Below are 6093 nucleotides of genomic sequence, written 5' to 3' on the forward strand. Positions count from 1 at the left end.
ATGTTGCATGTATAATAGTAACCTTCAAATTTTCTAGGCACATATCTAGTATTAGGTCTATAACTAGTATTAGCATCAAATCTACTTCTACAAACATTAGCATTATGTCCTGGTTTATGATAGTTAAAACAAACAGGTTTGTAAGCTTTCTTACCGATAGGTTTCTAAGCCTTAGGAGTTGTTTTATCTTCATGCATGTTTCTCTTGGTACTAGAAGGTTCTCATTTCTTAAATGTATTGTATCCTAACCCAGATGTATCACCATTCATCCTCTGAGTTTGAATTTGTTCATCCAACATGGTAGAACTCTTGTTGAATTTTGTAAGCTTCTCATTAGCTTCTGCAAGCTGTTTAGTAAGATCTTCATTCTTCTTCATAAGAATCTCTCTAAGAGATATTGCCATATCAAGACTTGCTTTGATTTCTTCTTTCTCTTCTTTCTCCTCATGCTAGTGTGCATATAGAGTGCCATTTTCATAATTTATCTTAAAGATCTCATGATCTTTCTCTTTGATCTTGTCTTCAGCTGCCCTCCTAGCTTCAAGCTCTTGACTCATTTGGATTGTAAGGGCTTCAAGTTCTCTTCTTAGGTTAATTTTCTCATCATTTAGTTTCTCCACTTTCTCAACCAATACATCTATGTTTTCTCCATCAGAAGAGTTGCTTTCATTGATCTCCAACAATTGTTTGGTTAGTTCTTTCCTTTTAGCTAGTGATGTCTTATATTTGCCTCTTAGAGTTTCTAGGTCTTCCTTGGTTTCTGCAAGTTCCCTAGCCATCTCTCTATAACCCATTCCTTTCCCCATATTTTCCTTAGGATTAGAGATCCCTTCCAAGTGGTTAAGCCTCAAGGAATTTTGGCTCTGATACCAATTGATGAACTTGTAAGATACTGAGAGGGGGAGGTGAATCAGTGCAAGTAAAAATAATACACATCTAATTATCAATTTCACCAACTTAAAACTCAATAGGAATATAAGAAATAACACCAAGTAAGAAATAACCACATAAATTATAAACCACATGACACAAAAGGTTATACATGGAAAACCCAAATGGGAAAAACCATGGTGGGAGTTAGTACCCACAAAGATCCACTATCTATAGTATAAAGATATGACTGGTTAAGGTCTACAACACTTGGTTAGGGGCACACCCTGTTAGGAGTGTCTAAGCCTAGTTAAGAGCTATACAATAAGGCCTATGAGGAATAGCCCTATTAAGATCTACCCACATTACTAGGATTTTCAAACACAAGTTAATGTGTCACCTGGTTAGAGGATTTAATGATCAGACCTGTTAAGATCCAACTGCACCCTATTAGGAGTGACCTTGTGAGAGGATTTTCTTGCTACAACTGTTAGGAAGACAACAAGTTCAAATGATCTTAGTATAACACCATCAGTGTCTGATAAGATCTACTTTAAAACATTACAACATCACATATCTACATCTCAGAACTCCTCTGATCACCACACTATCAGAAAGATAAAATTTGCTAATCATTTCTTACACATTCAAGATCATACTCATATATACCTTCATACCTCATCACACATCTTAAAAACATTATTAGGTCAGCTAGAACCTTGGAACAATTCCCTAGGTTCAATGAATCTAGACAAGCTTGCATTGCACACCTTACTTATTTTGGCCATTAACATAAAAAATCAAGTTTTGTGTCATTTTACCGATCTAAGTGATTTTCATCACTACCAGTTGAATGTCCATCAGAATACCTTCTCTACCAATTAAATCTCATTCACCTGATTTAATCACCACATGTGGTCATGAACATAACTTTATATACTAGTCTTCATTACTTCTGCAAAACTGCATCATCCCATTCTTCATAAATGTCCTATACCAGTTGGCAGAATATCACTTTGTTTGTCTTTTACTAGTTAACATCATAATTACCTGTTTTGATAAAAATTGTCTCTTCTTACTGGTTAAGCCTTGTCAGTTAAATTTTAGGACTCATATGAATATAGAAACATAGTTGGCATCAATGACAACATAAAACATAATCATCATACAACAATCCAATCTCTCTACAAAATAGACATGTACCGATTGCATCAAGCAAACAAAAAATTATCGATTCAGATCAAATGATCAAATGCTAACAAAAGAAGCCAAGAGTTGATATTGATCCATCTGGTATAAATCTTGAGCAAGTCAAGGAATCAATAAAATAACAAGGTAACCTTAATTTTCTTTCCCAATTTTATGATAGTTTGGATGAAAAAGGGAAGAGGTCTCTAGAGAAGCTACTATTGTATATTTGAATAAGTATAGAAAAGCACTTATTGAGATTTCTCCTAGAGTCCCTAAGAGTCTATATGATATTTTGGCTATGATAAAAGAGCAAGAAAGAATAAAAGAGGAGAGAAATAGGGAGTATAAATTAGTGTTTGGTGATTGCTAAGATAGAAGTTGATAGAATAATCAAGGAAAATAAAGAAAGGTTTAGAAGCAAAACCCATGTAAATAAAATAGTGATTGAAAAAAATGAGGAGGTCCATAAGGAGAATAGATAAATTTTGAGAGAAATAATAAAGAAATATGATTATGATGTAGTTCTGGAAAGATCTCTAGGAAGTGTTCATAAGTCTATTTCAGAAGTCCTCGAGATGCCAAAAATTACAAACTAGATGTACAGACAATTGAATGGGTTATTGCAGATGATATTGATGATATTCAATAGTTGCTGACTCCGGTGAAGTAGTTCAGGATCCTCTAGTGATGAATATAATTCACATAATATTTTTGAGGAGATTGGTGATGAGAAGGCAGAGGATGCAGAGATGGGTGAGAAGGAGAAGGATGAAGGCAAGATTGAACAAGTTCTAATGGCAAGAGACACTATGGAATCTGACAAGGGTAAGTAGATTCTAAGTGACACTGATCTCATTCAAGGGGCTATCAATATAATTTCATTATCTCAAGAAAAATTTAGTGAATACTTGTGGAAGTCTCACTCTAAGAACAATAAACTTATATCTCTAGCTATAGGTGTTCTTGAGAAAATTTTGCCGGTAAGCTGAGAAGAATGCTTAAGGCAGTAGATTCTCATTTTTAATCTCTTGATAAAGCAATAGATGTAAAGATTTTGAATAATTTTAATGCTATAAGGCTAAGGACAATTTTGAGACTGGTTGAAGGTGATAGGGCCAATCTGATAACTAGTATAAAGGGCATTCAGGAGGCATTGAATGAAGGTGGTAAAATATACAAGAAATGTCTTCTATTGCTAAAGTTCAACATAGAACTTGATAAGAAAATTAAAGAATGTGAAGGACAACTGGTTAGTATATCTTAGTCATACTCACCCCAAGCCATTTTGCAAGTAACTATGAATCTCTAGTGATGTCTCTACTTGATAAAATAAAGAGCCTAAATCAAGAGAAGGATAGGGTAATTGGTAGAGTAGGAGAGATGAGAAATCTAATCTCTCCCTAGTTGGATACTCTTTTGAGCAGTTAGCAAGATGCCTTGAATGCATTGAATAAGAGTGTTCCTTCCAATCTCAAAGGAGAAAAAATGCATGCCTATCTTTTTAGTGCTCTGATAAACATTTTGGAGAACCTAAAGAAAGGATGGGATGATCACTTGTAGTCATTGAGGACTATTTTTGCAGACATCTTCAAATTTTTTTAAGTTGTTGTATACCCTTGTACATACAATTTTGAGCAGATACTTGCCTTTTCCATTAATTTCAAAGGGTGAGAGAGAAGAGTGAAAAATGGTGTATATTATCAGGGGGGCCTGTTAGAATCAAAGTTTTGAGAGTTTGCCGTGTTTGACATTTTTGGTTTGACACTTAGTCATTTTTTACTAAGTGTTGCCATCAATGCTAAAGGGGGAGATTGCTAGCAAGAGACATTATTCTAGAAGAGATTAGTGCTTGAGGATTGTTTAGGGGTTGTCATTGATGGCAACTAAGATTAGATGAGTCATTTGGTATATGCAAATTCATTCTATAGGAAGTTTTGCTTATGTCTGGAAGGTAGAACACAATGTTTGGTAGAGTATGAGTACTTTGAGCAGAGCTCGATTTTGGGTGCACATTTTTGTTTACAGTGAAAGAGGTAGTTGATTTGATATTTGGAATTGCTTAGTCTGCAATCCTAGCTTTTGGTGTTGATTCTAGTACAAGTTTGATGATCCAATATCTGGTATTTCAGGAAGAACAAGGTTATTTTGGTGTAGCATGTTATGTGGAATATCTGGGATGATTTTTTTGATTGGTACCATGTTTGAGGTTGTTGTGCCAACTTGTTTGTAGCATAATATCAAATTTTTTGGTCCTCGTAAACATTGATAATCAGGTTGAGCTAACTTCTTGTTACACATTTCATATTTTCTGAATATGTTTGAAGATGACATGTTGGTGACCAGATCAAGTTGTGGATATATAAGGCTGATTTGTATGAGCATTTTGGGATTAGATGTGAGTATACAAATATTGTATGAGTGTTGGTGCATAGTTTCACATGCACTATCCTTATATTTATGCTCAGGTATATGACAGAGCGGAGAAGAACATAGTAGTGTGGAATAACAGTGGAAGAAGACTATTTGTACTTAACTAGAACTGCATTTTGGCATTTCTAGATGTTATTCATCAGTTTAGACAATTAGTTATATTCTGTAATTATATGTAGGATAGAGAGTCCTCGGGGGGTTGTGTCCCTCTATTGTAATTGAGTTGTGAGCTATAGTTAGTGTGTCTTAATTCATGTTCATTCCCTTATAATATTATTATACTCCCAATCACAGTATTATAATATTTGTTGAACACAAGATGTCACTGAGATGGGGGGTGAATCAATGATTTTCAATCTTAGCCCTTTCCTAACATATGTGTGTAAACTGGTTAACAAATCTAACATAAAGCATACATACTAGTTAGAAGGGAGAATGACAAAAATGCAACCACACATAAAAGGGATACCACATAACACCATGTGTACGAGGAAAACCCAAGATGGGAAAAACCTTGATGAGAAATGTTGATGGAGAGTACTACTCCAATCCAGCCTCACAATGAAACATTTGGTTACAACATTTAGGGCACCAACCCCTGCACAAAGCTCCAACTTAGTGATTACAAAATCATATTTTGAATACAAAAGTTATCTTCTTGTTACAAAAGAAATTTGTAATTCTCATGTATGTCTCTCCACCATTTCTCCTCTCTGCAAATCTCTACCAATTCTCTGCTCACCTTCTCTCAGCTGCAACTTTTTCAGTTCAACCTCTTCTCTTTCTCTGCCAATTCTGCTCTCTACACACTACTGGTTCTCATCTTGTCAATTACTTTAGTTGTAGGCTTAACTCTACACTGATCTTTGGGTTGTCAGATCTCCTCAACTTCTTTCTTTGCACTACAACTCCATCTCAACTTTATTGCAGGTTCTAACACTACCGATTTACACCAATGCAACTCACTTTATAGTTTACCAGTTTATCTATCCTTGTCGATTTTTCCTTTGCCAAAACCTCTCACCAGTTGCACCTTCAACACTTAGTCTCTTCTCATATTGGTGTTGAGCACTTGACTGATTGGATTTCTTCACTAACCTCTCTCTCTCATGTAGCAACCCAAAAAATATCTTTGGCTCACACTCTTATAGCTAGATTTTCCTGCCTAAATGTGAGTTTGAACAATGACACACTAGGGTTTCTATGATGGATTGAATCTACATCCGATCTGATCTCTAATCATCATGACATCTCAAATTCAATCTAATATCCTATCCTTTATTGATGTGCAATACTCAATCAATGAGCATCACCCATCTGTCTACCTTGCAAAACACATCTTCTCTCTTTAGCTATTTGTAGTATTTTTTTCATCCTTTTGTCTGATCGATCACATGAATGATGCAATTTCCTTCATCCTCTTCGATCTACAAGATCAAACTTTTCTGAATCTCTATTGTTTCCTTCATCTCGAGCTGCAATCATCTTCTTTTCTTCCTCGAGCCTTACAGTCACCATTAAATGTTGGACCAGTCACGAACGACCTCACCGACACATCACACCGACCTGTGCATGCATGCCACTTCACCTCCACATGGCCCA

Source organism: Cryptomeria japonica, chromosome 5 (genome assembly GCF_030272615.1).
Source record: "Cryptomeria japonica chromosome 5, Sugi_1.0, whole genome shotgun sequence".
Classification (NCBI taxonomy): Eukaryota; Viridiplantae; Streptophyta; class Pinopsida; order Cupressales; family Cupressaceae; genus Cryptomeria; species Cryptomeria japonica.